A 24,891-nucleotide genomic window follows, 5' to 3' on the forward strand; every position below is an offset into this window, starting at 1 on the left:
TGACACCCATACCTTGAGGCAAAACAAAATTTCTCGATTGACAACCAAGAAGCTGTGATACATTCAGAACTTTTAAAAATCGATGATCTTTTGTAAGTTGACAACATATAGAAATCCAAAGACAAGAAGATATTTACAAACTGGCAGCTAACGGTTAGGAACACTGGCGCTACCGAATTTTGTTAAACCCGTATTTTGTCGATATTTAGGGCTTATGTTGTGTCGTATAGTTCTTGACTCGAGACTTCACAAAATAATTTCAACTCAGAATATTACAATGTTGTCCTTTTGTTTTCTGATTAAGGTTGGTATCAACCCTACCATTGTGGAAAATTGTGATGATTTTCTCCCACACTGAGCATTTTAACATAACTCTGTGTCTAAGTTGGTTTTGTCAAGTTTTTCTCATTTTAAATATGTATATATTTTATATTGTGAATAATTAAATCAGGTCAGCCGTTTGGTAAGACGAGGAAGTTCCTTGAAGAAACATACTACCTCTAACGCTGTCGAGGGGTGGTGTTTGGGCTCGTATCCACACTGTACTGATTCTTTGACTACCCATTGAAACCAACGGGATTCACGGTCCATAACGTTATCTATATCAAAACTGTACCACTGCCCTCAAGATGTTTATAGACAACTGAATTGTTGCCAATTTAACTGTTGGGACGTGCGACTTTTCAGGGGTTGGCCGGCTTCACCAAAGTGATAAATATGGCACGCACTCCTGATCATTAGCGACATAGAGGTGGATGTACGAAAATACAATATAAATCACCACTCTTTGGTATATAGCTTTAATAAAACGTAGGTACAAATATAACGAAACAATCACGAGCCTAATGTAGTAAAACAGAGTGTCAATGATCGACAGACCTATGCCCCCAGTGGGCGTGATAATAATCAAAATTTCACTTGAACAGTTGCACTTAAGCAAATTAAATAAATTCGAAAGACACATTTGTATTCAATCTAAACAACATTTGTGCGAACAATACATGGATAAAATTATAATATAAATTAAACAAACGCCCGCGTGTCGAAATGTCATCGTGATATAAAGATGCTATTGACCCTAACAGGAACAGAATAAAATACATAGTTGATTTTTTTCTCATCCGGGGTGACCGGAAACAATATGCCGGATGATAGATTAGAAAAGAAAAAAACATGGTAATTCACTGCGTGTGGATTTATTGCAATATGGGAATGTGTTCTTGGTGTAAGCTTGCTTCTTTGATTTGCGATTTAAAATTACTGTTGATCGCACTTAGGCTAACAAAAATTCTTATGTCTCAAAACCCACGCGCGCGTTCGTTTTTCTTAGCGCGTCCATGTCAGCTGAAACGGCAAATTCATTTATTTCCTTTTTTTATAGTTTTTGCTCTAAAATCATGAAATTCTGAGACAAATTTGGAAGAAAAGTTACTTGATTCGATATTCGCATTTGTTAAGGTAAAAAACAATTGATATTTGTACTTTATTTGTGTAAATTAACCGCAATGTTATGCAGTGTACTTTTGAACACTTGAAAATGACATCTTAATTCAAAAATAGCCTTAAAAAACCGTTAAAAAATCATTCCGCATTCGTTTTTGAAACTACCATGGGCTTTGAGACATAGTATTATTATTTTAACACTAAATTGATTCTTGTGCAGGATGCGTATCCCCATTACCTACTTTATTGACCCATACACAATAAACAAATCGACCTGTGACCTTTTGTGCCCTATAATTAATTTTTGCCCCTATGCGATCATATGGGGTCATTTAGGGGGTCTTTTTGAGGACCACGGTCTCAAAATATTGCTTGGCAGACAACATATTCAAATTCAGCATCCCCAGAAAAATAAGCTTGTTGCCAACTTTTACACAAACTTGCCGCGAGGAACGCGTTTTTTTCCAAACTAGAACCAGTCTATTAACGTCTCCTAGCTTCGCCAATAGGTTTGTTCATGAAGCTGTGAACTGCTTCTCACAGGAACCAAGCCCTCCTTAAGGCAACGAAGGACTCTTGAGAAACAGGAAGTTCTCAAATTCACTAATCTGCTGTCGCATCTTTCTATGTAAGCTCAATATATCCCAGAGGCTACAAAGGCTACAAGGCATATATAAAATACAAACAGTGGTAACTAGCGGACGGCCTAGCATGTGAGGAACATCGCCTTGCACACCCAGTGGAATAAATTACCTAGGTTTTGTTGAATCATATTTGTTTTATTGTTGTTTTTAACAGCAGTTTTATGAACATTTTTTATTCATTAGCCCTCTGAAATAAAAAGATGATCACTCAATCGTTGCACCGATGGACCTAATTAATATCATCTCCATTTGAATAATTCTTGATGGTAAAAGTATCTCGCTTAAAAGAAATCTGATATAAATCAGGATCCAATTAAATTTCTAAATTACATTTTATTCCTTTGTTTCTTATGTATTTCTGTGTTTTTATGTATTTTGGTCTAAACTAAATGACTTCAACAGCTGCAGCTAGAGTAAAAATAAATGACAGTACTTAGTTGCTTTAAATATATGCAGTACAATGTTCGGCGCATCCCTGTAAACAACAAGTCATATTGTTCAATTAAATGTAATAGAATCTGACATTTGTGCAGTTCAGACGAAATGTTTAACAATTTTACCAGGTACGACTAAATAAGGATTACAATAATTATGACTGAATTGTAGGTTAAATGTTGTGTTCGCTTGTTCAGTTGCCATTTGGGAACGGAAGATCAACGGGATCAACGTACATGAGACTGTCAACTACCATCACAGCCGCTTACAAACACACTCTAAGGGCAATTTAATTGACTGGCGGTACATAATAAAAGTGACACTCATGTTTTCTTGCAATGGGCTATTCCAATTGAAATTCATACACCTCCTATTGAAGTCATGCCCTTAATCTCCCAACCAGTGGGTGTTGATTTTAAGTTGAATCAACCATTGTGTAGGAGATTAAAGTCATGTGGTCATGTCTTCGATACGGGGTGTATGGATTTCAACTGGAATATCCTAATGAGTTCACTGACACGTTGGGCAGACGTAGACAGTCGTTAGCAAAGTAATGCAATTTACATTAACAAGTTGTTGAATATACAGATAAATTAAAAAAGAATAGTTGTTATCAACCTTACGATATATTAGCAACAGATCCACAGTTAATTCACATGGCTCCTTAATATTAGCTTTTAGTGGTTGGCGCGAACATATGATGATGACTTCGAATTGTCTTGACACTGTAATGAATCGAACTTGTACGCGCCAAGAAGGGATCTACGATTCTAAAACCAAGATTCTTAAAACCAATTTGCCAGTGTTTTTACCGGAATTTTTTAACGTATTGTTGTTGTTTTTGTTGTAGTTGTTTTGTTTGTTTGTTTGTTTGTTTTTAAACAAATTATGGTACGTGCTATAGAATTGCTTTATAATTGAGTTTCTACAACACTTTTTGTCAGTGTTTTTGTCTCGTCTTATGATATTTGTTTCACATATTGGGTTCCGTTTTAAAAGCACATGCACATACCAACCATACAATTACTTCAAAAACATCCAGTGCCTATCGCAACAAACCCAATTTGTTCAGTACAGAGAGAGAACACGCATGAATAATGTTATTTTATTTAAAAGTTTGTTACAAATTGTTAAGGATTTTTTTGTACCAGTTCTTGTTCAAAGTAGAAGAAGTTTAACCAAATACGTATCAAATTGTTAACGTACTGGGCTCTTACATGTATCATGGAACGAGTTAGCTTTACTATGTTTATTTAAGCTTACTAATATGAACATTATCGAATTGTTTTAAGGCCATTCTAGAGGATACAAAATCAACTTGTTGCAACTCTTTATCAAGCAATCCAATAACTACGCTAACTGTTCCCTGAAGTAAAAGCTATTGGGATTTACCTCGACAAATATTTGTCAGATGATACATCTATGTGCAATTCTTGCCTACAACGCTTTGATCAGGCAGACGTAACAAATAAAAAGTTGCCGAAGTACTTGGAAACATCTTAGGTGAAATACGAACGAGACGCCGTTGCGCATCCGATAGACACAAATCAAAGATACTAATGCAATTTATAACTGACACAGACAAGGCAATACTGTAAATTAGCAAAGCTCTTCATCATCCGTAGATTCTCAAACCGCGTAAGTGTAGAATTGCAGACGATGTTTAGCATTAGGCAAATTTCGATTTTTGTACTTTGTATTGAAACCATTGTACCTTAATGCAGAATGTTTTAGAACGCTAGGTAGAAACTCTATAACACGATTTCTACATATCTGCTAAAAAGACAGATTTTGATATTATGTGGGCCTTACGCCTTATAGCAAACATTCAAGAATTTAAAAGCAGGTTTTTTTAATTATTATTTATCTTATCTAAAATGATGAAACCAAGTCAAAAAACCTCTAAACTTGATTTACTGATAACTAACTGTTAAGAATTAGATATGAAGAAGCATAACAATATAAAGCAACCCTCTAAATGTTTATTAAACAGTTTATATTACACTGACGGACTGTTGACAGTAGGGTATCTTATGACAGCACAGCACACTCGGATGCCGGAAAACAACATCTAATTGTCACTGAGTGTTTTAGTAGCATGATAACTATCGCATTTAATGTGACAAAACGTTTTTTAAAGGTCATATACATTGCTAGGACAACATATCATTGGCAAGGTAATATTATGGGGACAATGAAAATGACTCCTTTTTTGAGAAAATATGTCGTTTAAAATTGATATTCCGCAAAATCCCACTGTAAGCGGTGAGTTCCTTCGAACGAGACAGATTTTACCTAGAAGCTACAGTGACGTCAAAATATTAACAAGGCCAGCTTTGAGAGAATGGACTGCCAACACTGCCAATGCACATAACGTATACTGGTACCATGATCAGGAAAAAAAAACATCCTCCGCAGCCAGTTTGGTTACGCGTAACCAAATTGGCTGTGCAGGAGACTTCAATTCATAAATATACGTCATCAGTCTGTTGCATTGGAACTCAATATTTTGCTTGAACACTGAACAGGACCGTACGAGCCAACAAATTGCAACAAGTGTCAACTTGTAATGTAATAATTATTTTCTTTGAATGGACTTAAACTCGTTTTTGCAATAGATCTGCCCTTTAAACATACCTTTGGATCTTCGAATACCCTTTTTAATCGACAGCATAGTTTATGTGGTTAATTTGTGTGGATGCATACACATTTTCAACCAAATATTACTTTACCCTTAAAAATTCCTTTATAGTGTTTGTAACTTTGGTAACATATTGCAATAGTACAATAACACTACCAGGATGTACTTTTTCTCGTTGCGTGTAAATAAACGAGGGAAGCCGACTACGAAGTCTAAGTACTTGTGAGGTCATGTAATCTCATGTAACTTTAGAACGAGGTAGGTAATACATACTATTCCATTCCACATGTAGATTAAATTACCTATATCTGTTGGCAAAGGCTTGTATTTATGCATCAACTTTTTAACAACAAATAATAGTATAGCGCAGTCTTCCCTATGTGTTTAGATATTGATATTGATGCGATGACATCTGCGCCAAAGGACTTCATGACCTTGAAATATGAGCGAAATTCTTATACAGGAAATTAAAATACTAAAGTACTTTGACAGCACTTTTTTTTTTTTTTTTTACCTCCGGGATAGTCATCAACTTACAACGGTTGGGTATAAGCATAACGTATTCAATACCACGTGCCACGGTACCCTTACTCATCACTTCAGTGTTCATTTCAATATGAAATGGTAATGTGTTTGGTCCTTATATATTCGAGTCATTTGTGTCACATGTTTGCTATCAGCCTATTTTTTGTATAATTATGATACCAGAAAAGGAAAAAAGTTTCCATAGGCAGGTGGGCGGAGTACCTTCTCCCTGACAAAAATGGATGAGAAAAGTGCCCATCTGACGAAAAATCAGAGAGAAAATCAGGACGGCAAAGAAAAAAAAGCAGCAAGTAACAAGGAGCCTGTTTCTTTAGAATGTTCTACCTGATCATGGCCCAAAATAGCGCAAAATATCAAACTTTTGCGTGCCCACACTATCCCAATAAACTCTTCAAATGATGCAACCGTAAAATTGTTTTCGTCTTTGCCCCCGACATTTTTATTCTGCCCACCTGACTAGGAAAGCTGGCTTCGCCCCTGTCGCAAATTATATACCTAAATACGATTGTACATTGTACAATGTACTGTAGGTTAAGTCGTTTGTTTGTAAACACAATACCGTAAAGGTTCACCTAATGGCGCTATGAGGTCCCTTGACATAACCTAAAAGTGCGCTCCCGTAATATTACCACCAGCAAATAAGGGCTCGGAACCGTAACTTCTTATTGGGATCCCGGATTGGGATTCTCTATTTGCAGATGAAATTTACCACAAAGCAAAGGGCACGGAACCGTAAATTCTTATGTGGGATTCTCTATTTGCACATGAAATTTACCACAAGTCAAAGGAGCCTAGGTGCGCCATTAGGCGAATCTTTACGGTAGAAGCCCTTACTTGGAGTTGGCGCAAGCCCCCCCCCCCTCCCCCCTTCGTAGGGCAAAGCTTAACCCTCTTGGTACAAAGAGTTTTAAATATGCGAAGGTTTTGTCATTTCAATTTTCAAAATCAGGTCACTGTGGGTTTATTGTTGAAGACAGACAAACAAGGTTTTCCCAGTATAAAGCCTGGCTTGCTAACTACAAAAGCAGTACAAAATATCAATTTCACTGATAAGTGAGATACTAGGTCTTGTCATTACAGCGACGAATTAGGTCGAAATGGATTTTCGGCTACAAGTCCCACAAACATTCAATTTGTCCGGATTTTCTGAAAGCTGTATCGCTACCATGATGATCGCTAGAATGATCGCTACAAGGGATGGATCTATAATTTGCCTAAGTCAATTGGGTCTAGATACAAGCGATTTACTGTGCCCAATGTTGGAAATAATTGCTTAGTTCTTTCAAATATACCAGTTTCTTTTGAACATAATTTGCGCTGCGTCGCAGCTGATGGAATATTTTCGACCCCACCAAAGAGACACATTATTATATCAAAGTTATTTTTGTAGCTAGTGACTTTTTTGACTCGTTCGCCAAGCTTCTAAATTCTAAAATGTGATAGCTCGAAGACATCTCTTGTGAGAAGTCTTTTTGAAATAGACCGCCTAATGGATCCGGCTTCTTTGTTTTATTAGTTCATAAATCGTAATGCATATTCATTGTATATTCCGTGCCTACTGATTAAAATGATACCTACATATCATCTACAACATTGTAAATATTTTACAAACATATTGTAAAATGTCACCCAAAGCGACAGGTAACAGGACACCCTCTTCAAACACCCTCTGCTCAGCCTTATGGGGTACTGGCTCGTGGGACTATAATTACTGCAGCCCTGAATGAAAGAAAATTCCTAGCGAGAATGTACACATTACCAAGGACCGCCACATTTGGTAGTCTGTTAGGTTTAGGGATCGTGCATAGGTAAACAGTACACGTAAAATTAGGTTCTGTTGGTATTGCCTCATACCCATTCCGGGAAGGAACACTCGTCTTATACTAATATATATATATTAAATATGATAATTTATGTACTGTGATGTTTTGATACTGTTGCTATTGGGGTACTCAAATTCATCTTATTCGTCTTTTCTGTTCTTGTTCTTGCGGGTACTTTCTGATAATGGCGACAAATTGGACCATGTTGCTGAGGGTTCTTATCGAACTGACAAAGGTGTTAATGTAATACAGGAAGGTCTGCCAATGTCTTAACATTGTGACTTTCGAATAACAATGTCAAACAGGTTTTTTGTTCCTGATGGGTTTACCATGAACCTAATGTATTGTAATCATAACAAAACATGATGTGACCTGCTCCCACAATATGATCAAAAAGTCGCCAGGGCACTATACGCCGTAGAAGTGACGTAGTTATTCCTTCATTCATTCTATCTTTATTCTGGTAAGCTCTTTCAATACATAAGTACTGATCTCCCAAGAGGTCCAGATCAGACAATAATTACAAAACAAAAATGCAAAGAATACTATAATACAAAAATGAGGATATAAAAATAATACAGCAATGAAATAGCCAAAAATGCAATTTACCTAGCGAGATACAAGAGCATTATTTTGCCCAACGACAAGTTTCAATGAGGTGAAAAACAACAGGACAAATTATGGCTATTGCATCTCTGTATGGTTATCAAAGATGCCAAGAATATGTACCGTTTTAAATAAGTTAGTGCAAAATATTTTCTTCAATTAAACTGCATACATTATACAAGCATGAGAATAAGATTATAATAAGATGAATCAATTTACCATTATTATATCATATTAAACAGAATTACAAAATGCATCACAGTATTATTTAATTAAACAGCAATATAATTTTTGAACTCATTCATACTCATGGCCATGACGTTTGAACGAATGTTTACTGGAAGATTATTCCACAGTACAGTTAATCGGATTAACTACCATAGCAATAGATAAATACAATTTTGACCATACCGCCCTGCATTACAACGTTCACGCGGTACCGATGCATTGAACCATAGATGTCAAAGAAAGGCTGATCACTCGCACCTGTATAAGATAAGTATCTTTGAAAAGAGCGGTATTGTATTCAATCTATGTTTGCTGACATACACAGGTGATTAGTGCAATCTGCTTGTAGTGCAGGGCGGTCTATTCAAAAATTGTATTCATCTATTGCTATGGTAGTTAATCCGATTATGACGTCACTTCTACGGCGTATAGAAGATACAAACCACTATTATCTATTCATTTTACCTTGACAGTCGCGGGGGGTCCTTTCGAACGTTCCAATGAGTCAAATAGGGCCCAAACTTACGCCAGAGTGAACACGATAATGCGATTGATTTTCTTACTTGTAAAATACGGCCAATTCAGAGAGAAAATCTTGTTTTATCGTATAGGGCCTATTATACAGTTACTTTTTGTTGGCCGCTGTATCTTTTCAGATACTTCATAACGCGTTTCCATTAAGTTGACAAGCTATTTTCCTTGCTTTAAAGAGAGCACAAATATGCACACAGTATATTGACAATTGAATGAATTGAATTTGTGCTAGGATTTCACTTAATAAAACTATTTTTTTTAATTTTATAAATAATGTATAATACCTCATACCTAATCAAAAACATAAGATAATATTGTAAAGGCCATATACACACTCATGCATAGGGAGACGAACATGATCAAGTTAATCTGTTCTTTTCATTCTCGATCATTAACCTTTGGAACATGTCGCATGCATATTGTTTGTCTCAATGCCTTCTCGGCAAGCTACACCCTTTTTTGAAATACTGGTTACCAGCGACTTAAAATGAATAGATAATAAACATGACTATTTAGTTCATGATAATCTTCAAATGCATTTATATGCACAGATAAAATAATTGAGAAAATTATAACATAAACCGACTCGCACCTTCACTACTCTCAAAACTACATGGCTATAACTACAATATGATGTGTTAAATTTTCAGATGAAATCACAGTCAAACAGCACCACTTTGTGAGTATCACTTGCGGTACTAAATAATGTCTTCTAGCTACACCAATAGGTTTTGTCAATAAGCTATACAAATGGTTAAGAATTGCTGTGACATACGGAGTACATGTTTAGTAAGTTTTCCAGATCAGTTAAAGATATAAAAATATAATAATTATGGCTGCATGCTAAGTTGAATGTTTGCAAAGGCATATGCCTAAGTTTTCAATTAATTGAATTTATACTCACATTACACACACCATTAACACTGCTCAGTGGCGTAGCCAGCACTTTTTCAGAGGGGGCAAAGGGGGGCAAGACAAATATTAAGGGGAGCACCTTTTGGCAACAAAATCAGTTAATGTTACAAATGCGCGCGAAGCGCGGGAATAATTTTGACATATTGAAGCTAAACTGGTGAAATATGGTAAAGAAAGTGAATAAATTCGCGCGAAGCGTGGAGAAATTGGCACCTTTTAGGTTAAAATGGCAAAATATAATGTAAATTTGGTCAGGAACACAAAAAAGTTTAAAATGTCGGGGCGGTCACCATCCCACAGGGGGGCAAGACTTTTCACAGGGGGGCAGCTGCCCCCCCCTTTGCCCCTGGCTACGCCACTGACACTGCTGCTAGAAAGTTATTTAACCCTAACCCAACCAAAAGCCACAAAAGGCTACAGCACCAAGGGAATGCGATCACAAGTATTCCTTCATTCCTTCCTTCCTGCTTTCTTTCTTTCTCAAGGACTTCTCATATGAACTTCTTTGTTTAAAAATACACACACATGCTGTATGCATTTTTCCCTAAAATGAAGCTGAACATAAAAAAACACCATCCAATTGTAACTTCGTGTCTTAGTAGCATCATAACCACCACATTAAATGTGAAAAAAGTTTTTTAACAAACCTTTGGACGTTTATATTAATTAAAGCGTTCATTACTATTGTACAATACAATTTATAACCAATAACATAGTTTACTTCACTCCTTAATCCACTTTATAGCGTTTGTATAAACTTTGAAGCAGTTCCGTAATAATATAGTACAATAGTAATATAACACTACCAGGATACCTTTTTCCTTGCGTGTAAATAAATGAGGGAAGCCGAGTACGAAGTCTAAGTACTTGTGAGGTCATGTAATCTCCTGTAACTTTAGAACGAGGTAGGTAATACATACTTTTCCATTGCACATGTAGATTAAATTACCTATATCTGTTGGCAAAGGCTTGTATTTATGCATCAACTTTTTAACAACAAATAATAGTATAGCGTAGTCTTCCCTATGTATTTAGATATTGATATTGATGCGATGACATCTGCGCCAAAGGACTTCATGACCTTGAAATATGAGCGAAATCCTTGAACAGGAAATTAAAATACTAAAGTACTTTGACAGCACTTATTTGTTTTTACCTCCGGGATAGTCATCAACTTACAACGGTTGGGTAACAACATTACGTATTCAACACCACGTGTCACGATACCCTTATCACTTTTCAATATGAAGTGGTAAACTGTTTTGTCCTTGTCTATTTGAGGCAGTTTTTTTCACACGTCTAGCGAACTACTTACTCTGGTATGAGCCTATTTGTTTCAGAAAAGGAAAAACGTTTCTATATTGATGTCACAATCGCAAATTGTTTGTATTGGACTTTAGCTCAAAGCAATCAAACTTCGCATTTTTGCAGTACTTTTGACTGGACACTATAGAAAAAATAGTACAAAATATTTAAAAAGTTCATTACTGGTCTCACCTGACCTTACGTCGATGAGAGTGTACACCCTCTATGAAATATACTCAGGGAACCTGAAAGACCGAATTCTCCTGCTGGAGAGTGCACTATCTGGGCTAAGCATCATATGTGACGTATCATGTCAAAAGGAGACACTTTTGGGCAGGTTATGAATTTTGAGGTTTTTACATATCTTAAATATAGAGATATTTTGCTCCACAACGCCGTTTTCCCCAATGAAATCGGACATTCCTAATCGAAGATATTGAGTTCGGAAGTTATGGTATTATAAAATTGAAAATTGGAAATTGAGATATCGGCCTTTAAAAATATTATTGACAATGTTGAGAGTAGGAATTAATTTGAAAAATGTCTCCAAAAATACAAGATGCCATTTATATTCCGGTCTGAAACTATCAGGCAATATTTTTAACATTAATAACATCACAAATTCGCAACAAACCCAAATTGTGAAAAAATCACCCACCGGCAGATTTTTGGCTATTTCTCCATTTACGATCCTGCCCAAAAGTGTCTCCTTTTGACATGACACGTCACATATTTATTGGATCAATGTCCGCGTTCATGACCGTAAACGCGATTGGTGCGCGAAGTGAGACACACATGAACAGTGACCAGGCCGGCACATATCCTTCTTCTTAGTTACGACAACATCAAGAACCACCAGAGATCACATAACTTTATTAATCGCAGTACTATAAGTTTTCTGCCCATAATATTAAATTATCTTACAGAAACTGGGTACCTGAGTAAATTGATGAATGTTTCCAGTCATCCAGTTGTAGTATATGAAGTTTGGAATTAAATCAAAATACTGGACTTACTATTTTTAGCAAAGCTACGTTGCGTGTGATACCATCACACTTCAACAATCCCTTCTTCTCCAACCTTGAATTTTGGCGGTCTACACTAGTAGTATAAAATCAAATGAGCCAAAATTACATTAAGCCCTTTGGCAGTATGTTTGAGCGTTTTAAGGCGACAGACGAATATGCCGAGGGATGTCTATCCGCGGCCCCTTATTGGCAAAACAAACTACATAATCCATTTTGAGCGATGTTCTGATTTCCGACGCTCAAGTCCCAAAGTGCTTCCTTTTCTTACATAGCAATCCATAACTCAGGTGTTTTATTTACATTTATGGTATTTTTGGCAAAACACTGTATGTTAAGTTTAAGGTTGTAAAAGATTTTACGATATCTTTGGCAAAACACTAACTTCGCGAGGTACAGTAATTTTGTATTAAAACTGTTTTTATTCAAGGACATCTGTCTCATGGGCGGATCAAATCGGAAGCTCGCTGCAATTTGTAGAGAAAACATGCCAATCTATAAACATTTACCAAATCTCACAGATCCGCCCACGAGATAACTGGCTTTGAGTTCCAAAAATATTATGGAAAGGAAGCAGTGGAGGTGCGGTTGTCAACGGGATAAGGACTAGAGAGACAGTATAAAATCCGGTTTGTTGGCACCAAGATTGTCATAGAAAAACACCAATTCTGTAAAATTACTCGGCGAAAATATGCAGGTTGAAAAAATAGTGAAAAGGGTAACTGGTAAACTTAAGTTAGGTCGATAAAGACAGAGTGTCGTACCTTCTGCAGATAAGAAAACGGTTGGCGGTTTCAATTCTATAAACAGGTCAAAATATAAAAAAATCCACATTCTCAAATCAGGTGGTGAAATTTACAAGATCAAAACTAGAAGACATGATTAAACCGGGATATGTAAAGCGTACTTCAGACCCACATTAAAAGTGATATAATTTACATGTCATGGTCTACAATATGCATGATAAAGAAAGCAGACAAAGGTATAGAACTTTAATTAATAATTTGCGATGCTTCTTGGGAGATGTCAACAGATATACCGTTTGCAATAAGTTTCGCCCCCTCCACAAAAGCATTTATAACGTGTTTAAACTGAAACTTACACAATGCATTTTAGGCTATTTGTTATTTTGTTACATTAGTAGAGATGTTAAACAAATTTATTTGAAGTCATAGTATCCTTGGTGATGGTCAATCGCCATGATTACTTCAAAAACACGCTTGTACCAATTACCGTACACTAATGGCACAAGAAATTCCTTATCTCATCTAAACTTTGCCATACACTCTGGACTCTATCTGTAAGTAGTGTTATGATTTTGCAATAAGAAGTTTCAAAAAACATTTCTTTAAGAATTGACCACAATTTTTCTATTCGGTTAAGACCTTTCTTCCTCCAATCTCTAGCAATTTATTTCTCCCTGCTCGAACAAGCCACTGTCGTTTTTTGGATGTCATCTGTACATTTTTGTGAGGTTTGTGGTTCTTTAAATTTCTCAAGACACACTTCAAGAAAATTAAAATGGCTGGAGAATTTTTACAGTGTGCATGCCTAAAGAACATTCATAGCAAGTTATCCTGAAAGCAAAAGCTTTAATATGGCTCTCTTACTAGAGTGGTGATATGCTTAGGGCAAACCGGACATCAGGGCGGAACGAAACGAACGATTTGCACACCGTATAATTCTCGATATGAAAATAATTATATTTATATTAATACGCGATGTTAGAAGTCCCGCCGATTACGAGCTGATCAAAGTATAATGACATTTGGTACATCAACCTTCTAATTCTTTAATATGATAAACCCAAGACTTTTTGAACTACACTGTGTTATTGATCCCGTAGGATATATAAATAATTACGTTTAACCGTTGACGCAAGCTTCATTGTCTTATCTTGTCATAAATAAAAGATCGTAATGCATCTCCATTGTCTGTGCCGTAGCTATTAATTAAAATGCTAGCACGCCATTGATGCATTTCCTCATTTTGTAAATCTTTTATAGACCACAGCAATTATGCAATTAAGGGCTCTGGTATGAACGTTTGGAATTTTTTTTTTTTTTTTTGGGGGGGGCATGAGAGCACATCAGATATATCGGGTTCAATTCTGAATACGAAGAACGAGTTAGTTTCATAGCTATTGGCTTGCTGGATTCTTGCGCCAGCTGATAAATTCTTAATTTGATAACTCTCTCGTGAGAAGCCTTTTTGTAATAGACCGCCTAATGGCTCCCACTTCTTTGTTTTATTTATTCATAAATCGTGATGCATATTCATTGTCTGTTCTGTTCCTACTGATTAAAGTGATACCTACATGTCATTGTAAATATTTTACAAACGTCACCCAAAGCGACAGGTCATATGACACTCTCTTCAAAAATATTGAAAAAAAAACACCACAAAACAGACCGGTTATAGCCCCCTTACCCGGTACTCAACTTTCGTTTTGGTGGGGGTGTGCTGCTAAAATGTGAAAATGGGCCCATCAATACACCACTTTTTGAAAATATTTGGACACATCGATATACCAAGTCAAAACCTTCGTCCTAATTTAACCCAAATTTAACCCAACCGTTACTGTGCTATGTTTTTTCTTGGCTAATACAAATTTTTGAAAGTAGTGACCCTTTAATGACATTTGACCCTAAACAAATTTTTGAAGGTAGCGACCCTTTAATGACATTTGACCCCTAATCTGTTAACTAGTTATAGACAAAGTTACAATGCATGTGTGCACGTGGCGTCACTTTGCTACGTTATTTGTGGCAGAAGAAGCATTTTGCAGTTATTTGGTTCTTGAGGAGGATCATGGATGGCTTCAAGGAGTACCAACTTCCCTTGACAGCACTTTTGTGGACTTCCAAAAAGCCTTCCACTCAATATAGGTCCGTTATGTTTTTAGTGCTGCGGCATTACGGAATAACAAAGATTGTGGTAAATGCCATCCATGTGCTCTACAAGGACTCCAATAGTGTCGTTATGGTAGATGGAAGTATCTCAGAGCCTTTCCAAGTAACAACTGGAGTGCTTCAGGGTGATGTGTTGGCACAATTCCTGTTGATTATCCTGGTAGACCACCTTCTGAAGAAATCAACTTCTGGAATTGACGCTCGAATTGTTACCTACCCAGGTATCCTGCTAGGATGCTGATTGACCTGAATTTTGATGATGATATTGCCCTGTTGGAATCTTCCATAGCACGGGCCCAGTCGCAACTTACTAGGAATGCAACTGCAGCAGTAGATCTAGGCCTTGTCATCAGCACACCTACGACAGAATATATGACTGCAAACTGTAGCGCCCAACGAGCACTTGACGTCTATGGTAGTGCCATCAACCATGTCACAGACTTCAAGTACTTGGGTTCAAGAGGGGCTCTAGTTCTGGAGACCTAAAAGAAAAAGGCACTAGCCTGGACATCATTCTGGAAACTGGAATGCCTTTGGAGAAGCCCATCCCTGCCAATCGAAACAAAAATCAAGCTGTTTGAGACAACTTGTGTTACTGTCTTTCTGTACGGGTGCGAGTCATGGGTAATCACCATGGATATGGAAAATAAGATCAATTCCTTTGCAACATCTTGCTACAAAGTCATATTAAACATCAAGCGTGTGGATCGGATTCCAAATGAAACCATCTAAAATCTGACCAACACCACTCCACTGGTTGCCAGAGTCAAGATTCATCAACTCAAATTTCTCGGCCATATACTGCGTCTTGAAGACGACGAGCCTGTGAAAGAATATGCCCTTAAAGAAAGAAAGAAAGAAAGAAAGAAAGAAAGAAAGAAAGAAAGAAAGAAAGAAAGAAAGCAAGAAAGAAAGAAAGAAAGAAAGAAAGAAAGAAAGAAAGAAAGAAAGAAAGAAAGAAAGAAAGAAAGAAAGACAGAAAGAAAGAAAGAAAGAAAGAAAGAAAGAAAGAAAGAAAGAAAGAAAGAAAGAAAGAAAGAAAGAAAGAAAAGAAAGAAAGAAAGAAAGAAAGAAAGAAAGAAAGAAAGAAAGAAAGAAAGAAAGAAAGAAAGAAAGAAAGAAAGAAAAAAAAAAAAAAAGAAAGAAAGAAAGAAAGAAAGAAAGAAAGAAAGAAGATCAAGAAAAACATAGCCGTCGTCAATGGCTGTGTAAAAATATCTTAACTGACTGCATGCTAAGTTGAATGCTTGCAAAGGCATATGTATTCCCTTGTTCACTTGCCAATTTGGCGCGGAGAGGGCATTATATTAGGTTCAACAGACATGTTAGAGTGGCGCCTATCATAATAGCCAATTACAAATGCACTTGAAGGCCAATTAATGAAAGTAGTGAAGGTGCATTAAGAACACACTTATGTTATTGTTGAACTTGAGTTCATTTACACATGATTAAATCATCGTTTACAAAGTAGTACAATTTACACTAAAATCTTAATACAAGATGGTGAATGGAAATAGTAATTGTTTGTCTAATATGTTAGAGACAGTTGTTCAATTCATTCACCTAACTTAATAAAAACATAATTTCTTAAGGAAATCAGGATAATTGAATTTACACTCACATCATACCCACCATTAACACTGCTGCTGGAAAGCTACTTAACCCTAATCCAACCAAAAGCCATAACAGGCTACAGCACAAAGCGAATGCGATCAAAAGTATTCCTTCATTCATTATTGCTATTGTATATTGCCCATCCGCAAAGTAGTCCATTTGTAGTTTCCCAATTATCTCAGTTAAGACGACTTAAAAGGGTTTTTTAGTCTTTAAGGAAGTTTTACTGCCGATATTTAAGATAATTTCCCCAATCCACAGCACGTATTTTTATAGATAAATATGACTTCACAAAAAAACAACTTTCAGTTAAATCGCAGCTATTGGTTTTTGACGGCCTAACTCATTGTTCTTAGATGTGATAGCTTGAAGACTTTCCTCTCCGGAGGTCTTTTTTGAACTATACCGTATACTGGATCCCGGAGGAAATCCAAATAATGTGTAAGCATTAACGCCAGCTTCTCCGTTTTTGTAATCCCGCTTTGCGTAATAATTCATTGTCCGTTTCGTTCCTACTAATTAGGGCGATGTTTACATATCATTGCTGCATCACAATGTAGTTATTTTGCAATATTTGTTTAAGAGACCGAATATTCCACAAGGGTAACTATAAAGATAAACCTTTTAAGCTTCCAACTGTTTTGTTGAGGGTAGCTCGTCGATTACGACACCTTGCATTAAGTTCTTTCAATTTAAATGCTTGAGGATCATATACTTTGGATGACTTTGCAACATTTCAAGTGCCGGGTCAGTATCCATATGTTAGTGTTAAGTCTGGGTACAAGATAAATTTAATGATTATGTATACTTTACTATACCCAGTATACTCTAACCCTAACCACTGAATCTAACCCTAAGTCTAACCTTAACTGTAACCCTAACCCCTAACTCTAACCCAGCCCTTACCTTGAACTCTAACCCCTAACACCGCTCTGTGACAGGCATGGTTTGTCAATATTAATAACCTTGTTATACTTTTTTATTTTCCCCCTTTTTGTAAGTGCTGGTCCTTTATGTTGCAAGCTTACCCAGAATTGATCCAAAATGGTAACAAATAAATGTGCACTAGTAAAACATAATTTCGAGGTTGAGGAATAAAGAAATAAATCAGAATTGTAAATTTAGGGTTGGTAAACTTTTGCAAAGTAATGTTTTGTTGTTGTTTGTGTGTTTGTTTGTTTCTTACGTTTATTATCAGTCAGATGACAACAATCAAGTATATTTTTGGGGAGCTAACAGGTGATGCATTTGTTTTCTGCAGGCTAAACTTTAAAACATTTTGTGATGTCTATTATTAAGGGAACTGACCATTATATTTCAATGTTCACTTTTTACCGCACTTGTTGATATGAAATTAAAACATAAGGGACCGTTCACAAACACTTGTAAGGGGGGGGGCTGATGCAAAAGGGGGCCCTGAAAATTTTTGACCCTTCTAAGGGGGGCCCTGAAAAAATGACCAATATTTTTTCTGGGAAAATTGAGTTTATATGCTTTTCTATGGGGTTGACCGATAATTTTCATGTCAAAAAGGGGGGGGGGGGGGCTGAAATTTTCGAGGTCTGTAAAGGGGGGCCCCGAAAAATGTTCGCGATAAATTTTTTTGCATCAGCCCCCCCCCCTTACAAGTGTTTGTGACTATAAAATGATGGTTTGGTTTTTGTTCAACCCCTGGCATATATCTTGACTAGTCCCTTTAAAATGCAGTGTAATGTAGCATTAAGATGCAAATATTATGAAGACACATACAGGTAAAGTTTTCTTTCAGTTTAATCAAAACCTGTAACTTACATAAAAGAATTACGCTACATCATGTTGGTATACATTTTGGTTCTCAACTGAAAAACAGAGATTTTATACCAGGTTTTGCCACAGAGTATTGATACATGCATGGACTTGCCTAGGAGATCATTCCCATAAAAGTTTTAAAATGAAACTTTATAATTAATATCTTTCCATTCATGGCAATAAGGTACTGTTATCACTACGTTGGTGAGGGAAATGGACACTGTTGTACAGAAACTTATAATCATACCATTTTGGTTCCTTGATGTGGTGTGGTGTCTGAGTGAAATCAAAATAAAAGAAAAACAAATAAAAAATTAAGGTTTTTGAGGACAAATTGTTTTTGTATGGCAACTTTTTTATTTTTTAAATTGGGAAGTCTATTTTGAGTGAAAAGGTGTCTGTCAAAATAGGGGGCTTCTTCGTACCGCCACATGTGAGTGCTTAGACAGGTGGCTCACACCCCTTTGCATTTATATGATTTTAATTACCGTTACAGGTAATTGACAAGTCTGAATACAAAAGGACCTTGCTATAATACGTTTTCAAAATTTGTTAATGTACGTATGAAGGGGCAGGAGGGGGTGGAAAAGTTATGCACGTAAGAAAAAATGTCGAAAAAATTGATGACCCCTAAGTGGTGTAATTCTATTAAATGACAGACATTGGACTATACAGCAATGGTCTAACTGATGATTGGACTAACAGGTAATTGGACCAAATGGTAATGGACCAAGAGGTAATTGGACCGAGTAGTATTGGACTAAATGAGTTTTGGACCAACTGGCAATTGAACCAAGTGGTACTTGGACTAAATGGTAATGGGACCAAGTGGTAATTGGACCAAGTGGTAATGGACTAAATGAGTTTTGGACCAAGTGGTAATTGGACCAAGTGGCAATTGGACCAAGTGGTAATGGACTAAGTGGGTTTTGGACCAAGTGGTCATTGGACCAAGTGGTAATTGGACTAAGTGGTTATTGGACCAAGTGTTAATTGGATCAAGTGGTAATGGACTAAATGAGTTTTGGACCAAGTGGTAATTGGACCAAGTGGCAATTGGACCAAGTGGTAATGGACTAAGTGGGTTTTGGACCAAGTGGCCATTGGACCAAGTGGTAATTGGACCAAATGGTAATGGACTAAGTGGGTTTTTGACCAACAGGCAATTGGACCAAGTGGTAATTGGACCAAGTGGCAATGGACTAAGTGTCAATGGACTAAATGGACCAAATGGGTGTGGACCAAATGGTGACAAACTGTAAATATTTAACAAACACTGTAAAATATCCCCCAAAGCGACAGGTGATATGACACCTTATCATACCACTAAGACCATAATAGGGAAACATCGAAGAACACCGCCAACCGAGTATAATTTCGTATCTAGTCAGTGAGTGCGTATTATACGCTTTATATCTAGTCAATGAGAGCGTATATGCCCATATATAGGAATTTGGAATCATTCATTGTACGAATGGGTAATCTGATAATTTTCTTGGGTTTGGGCGGATCGTTCCTTTTCAATGAACATGTTCCCTATCTTTTACGCATAAAAATAGTACGCAAAATGTTGATATCGCCCAACCCTGTTGATCAACAAAACTTGTTGCACAAACATGACAGACGGTAAACAACAACAAATCTACCGATTTTGTTTATGTTTCTGATGGATCAGCCTAAACGGCCGCGATTTGGAACTCTTAATCAATTAGAAATTAATCAAAAGAGAGGGTGATACCAACAGCAACCAGGAAAGCCAATGAAAAATCTGCCCGGGCGCTGCAGGCATATTTAACCGAAAAGGGGATAAATACTAAGATCCACGAACTAGAACCGGTCGAATTGGCTACTCATTTAGCTTCGTATTATTTCAACGCTCGTACAGTCACCGGAGAACTCTACAAACGGTCAAGTTTGGACAACTTTAGGCACGGCATAAACCGTTATCTTCGTTCACCACCTTATAATAAGAAGTTTGACATTATAAAAGACGTCGAATTTCGGGAAGCAAACGATAACTTCCGTGCGGCATTGTGTGATTTAAAATCGGAAGGTAAAGGTAACACAACCCATTACCCAACTATCTCTTCAGCTGATTTGCAGAAACTTTACTCATCAGAAGAGCTCAGCATTCACACTCCGCGTGGACTTTTCAACAAAGTTCAGTTTGATGTGCGATACTATTTTTGTCGCAGAGGTCAAGAGAACATTCGCTGCATGAAAAAAGACACTTTCAAGGTTGAAATTGATTCTGACACCAGTGCGAAGTACGTTGTAAAAGCTCAAGATGAACTCACCAAAAATCACCGTGGGCAGGATCAAGAAACTTTCAGTGGTTTCATGCCGGCAAATCCTTCTAGTGATTCATGCCCAGTTAGGTCATTCGAGAAGTATTTGACCAAGCTGAATCCCAGCTGCGATGCTCTTTGGCAGCGACCGAAGGACTTCCTTACAGCAAGTTCAGCAGAGTGGTATTATAATTCACCAGTTGGTGAGAAAACTCTTAGGGACTTTATGAAAACACTTAGTAATAAAGCAGGACTCTCTAGGGTATACACCAACCATTCTTGTCGCACCACCGGGGCAACAGTTCTCAGCCAAAGTGGCTTCCAGCCAGCCCAGGTGATGGCAATTACAGGGCACAAAAGTGTGAATTCTTTGGCACAATACCAACGTGTTTCATCAGGCGAAAAACTGGTAATGGGCAGCGCAATGTCGTCGGCGTTGGAAGGTAGGCCTACTCCTGCAGCATTGTCTGCACCCCCGGCACACCAATCTGTATATCCCGTTTCAACCAGTTTGCCTATGTCGAGGCAAACACCACAACTTTTGCCTGATCCTAGACCTAGGCTAGGCCCGGCTAGGCCTAGGCCTGTCCCTGCATCTGTTTCTGGGCATGCATGCCAGGTGGATTTGCAATCAACCATTGGCCCCGAATTTAACTTGGACTTCACAGAAGCTGAGGTGGACGAAATATTTTCGTCATTTCTTGTTGAGGAGGAGCACACAGCAAATTTTCCTAGATCTCAACAACAGCCAGTGATATTTCACAACTGCACGTTCAGTGGGAATGTCACATTCAACACCCAGTAGGCCTAAAACTGGAAGAAAAAGTATTGTAAATATAGTTGTTGTTTATGTTATTGTTCACGGATTAGTGACATTTTAACTTCTATTTATTTGCGTGGAAACTGGATTAGAATTTAGAATTTGGATATCAACTTGAACTTGAAGAAAAAAGTACTGTAAATATTGTTGCTGTATTTATTGTTCGCTGTTCACGGATTAATTGAACTTTGTTGACATTTGAACTTCTATTAATTTGCGTTGAATGCCGTTGATTGGAATTTGGATATTATTTGTGCGAGTGATTCACGTTCACGGATCAAGATTTCAAAGTGGTGGTGAGTACATGTACATGTTTTTTAAAATATCAAATTCAATAGGCCAAGGCCTAATTCAATTACATACATGTAGGCCGGCCCTGTGTAGCTTCAGTGCTTACTTGCTTTAAGTCGAGTGTTGTCCTCGAACATGCGAACTGTGATGGCCCTCCATATCTTCCTGTCTTGCATTTTTTTTATTGCTGTTACCATGTGGGTCAGTAGATTCAAGTCCTGTGTCTTGTCTTAGGATGTCGACATATGTTGGGGCGGGTCTTCCTTGTTTTCTTTTCCCATGCTTTGGAATCCAGTGCACCAATTTAGAATGGGTTGTGTTAACCTGTGTAGAATCGCTTGCATTGATCTCGCACGTTGAACATGCTGCGAACGAATGACGACTGCCGCGACTGCATTGACTGCCGAGTAATCGGCATGGGTCATTCCATTATCTCTATGGGGGAATGACGTTTCGAATAAAACCAGTCATCCATTTTTTTGCAATGTTTCTCCTATTTTGCAACAATTGGAATGTCTATATCATGTTAAATGTTTTTTTTTAATATTTAGAATGACTTAGTGGTATGATAAATTCGTTATTAGGTTCAGCGTCGGTATGGTACGGGAAATTATCGTGCGCTCAGTGTCATACTGGGTTCAGCCTTCGGCTTCACCCAGTATGACACTTCGCGCACGATAATTTCCCGTACCATACCTCCGCTTCACCTAATAACTAATATTCTTCAAACAATATCGAGGGAAAACACACAAAATATACCATATTTAGCTAAATATGCCATATTTAGCTAAAATATATGCCATATTTAGCTTTTAATTTAACGTAATGAGGTACCGGATGAGCACACTTTGACTGCAGCCCTGGATGAAAAAGTTAAAGTTAAAGTTGAAGCTGATTTTTTTTTAAATTTAACATTTTGATATCTGTAGTTCTGTTACCTAAATTTGTATTTTTTATAATTTTTACACTGTCCAAAAACATCCAATGCTCATAAAACAATATACGACGTAGATGTATTATAGAGAAACCAAACACTGGATAGAATATGTTGCTTTAAAGATGTTATGTTACATGAAATTGAATTATGGTTTCCTGTGCTGCTTGAAACTACGTTTCAAGGGCGTCTAATCAGCACTCCAAGGTGTTTTTAAAACCTTGGAGTGCTGACTGCATATAAAAAAAGAACTTGAGATTGTAAAATAGCATTAAAGAGTTGATGGTTTGATGTAGTTGAACTCCCGAAGAAACGATCAATTAAGTTTTAGAAAGGCGGAACCGGAATGTTACGTGATATAGCCTGAGCGTTCATTGCAAGGGCGGTTTACTAGTGCGTAAGAAAAGGTAGCATGGCATATTGGGTAGCATTATCTTGGGACATTATATAAGATGAGCTACATAATTGCCTGTTTTAATTGGGGATTACGTATAATCTAGCAGGCAAAGTAAACACACCTCTTATTCGTAACTTAGGCATTTAAGTTATGACGTTTAAAGGTTTGAATGGTCCCCTTATAGCTCAAGTATCATAAACTTACAAGTACACAAACAACTGCGTAGATTCCTGGTTTTGTCTTTATGTACGAGGGCTGGTCAATAGGTTCCCGCAACTATGGTGTATCTCCGCTCATGCATGACTTGGAAGACTGTTACTTACGCTAAATACAAGTTTGTACTTTTGTCTTTCAAAACGTATGGACACTGCCTGATTTATGGTGAAAAGCAGCCAAGAAAATCTCACGCTAAATTGAGGTATTGTTACATGATTCCAAATATCTCGAGAATAAAAGTATGGAATCTGGCGCGGTGTTTACGACTTTGTAGACCGATGACATAGAAATGACGCTGTTTTTAGACCTATACCATTTTTATTAAAAATCAGGAATCATGTTGAATATCTCCAATTTTGAGTATGCTTTATCAGCCATTGTTCTTTACATACTAAGATATAGAAAGATTAATTGATGACAAAATTTAACAAATGGTACCTGGTTCGATTGGGTAACTACTGATTGTTAAAAAGGGAGGTCCTAGTGGTGAAATTACAAACATTTCTTTCTTAATGAACCCTTTGTTTTCATGGTCATGTTTTTGTAATCAAAGTAGCACAGCATAGAGAGGCTCTGGATTGAATATGAAATTTGAATTTCGAAAGGTATGTCCAAATTTAACATAAGACTTAGTATAGCAATTCACTCACACAGCTTCTGTTCCGCAAACCTTGTATTAGTCATATTTTAGCGCTTTTTTGATGAAATTTTCCTTTTTTCATACATTGTTGGTATTTTTAATCATGCATACCATCAACGTATGCGCACATTTCTATTTTCATTGCAACAATTTCTATTGTCCTGACTATGATCTCTCATAACATACCAATACTCATATTTGTTTTTGTTTCATTTTGGATATTATTGCTTCTACCTTGTGGGCTCTTTTCTCACGATTTTCACACCATTTTTGTTTGACGGATATATTCTTCTTCCACAATTATCAATTGAATATGTGACTGGACACCGCGAATCAGTCGTTAAGTCGGGTCGGTCAATTTTGTTTTATTTCGTGTTTAGAAAATATATATTTAAAATGGTATATCATTTGACTTCAAGCGATATCCAGAAGCGGGCTTATGGTTTGTTGAACTTTGAAATTGTACCTTTTTCGGTTCTACATGTGTCTCTTTTTCCACATTTCTAGTAATAAATATCAAACAATCATAATTGGCGGTCATTTTAAATCATCCCCAAGTCAACGAGGTTCAGGAATGTCCTCTCATTGTTAATTGTTGGTTATACATACCTAAACAAAATACAATGCTTTGTTATCCACCACATGAACAGGATTTAGCCAAAGCAAAGAAAGACAAGAACTATTTAAGGATTCTATAGAAATAGGTAGACGCGTATTATCCCCTTCAGCAATAGGATTATTGATTGGTTTAAACAGTGTTTGGGGAGATACTTGTCGCACCGAGTTGAGATACTTATGAATACGACCTTCACGCACATTTTACACTTTATCTCAGAATACAATTTG

The sequence above is a fragment of the Amphiura filiformis genome, chromosome 9 (assembly GCF_039555335.1).
Source record: "Amphiura filiformis chromosome 9, Afil_fr2py, whole genome shotgun sequence".
Lineage (NCBI taxonomy): Eukaryota > Metazoa > Echinodermata > Ophiuroidea > Amphilepidida > Amphiuridae > Amphiura > Amphiura filiformis.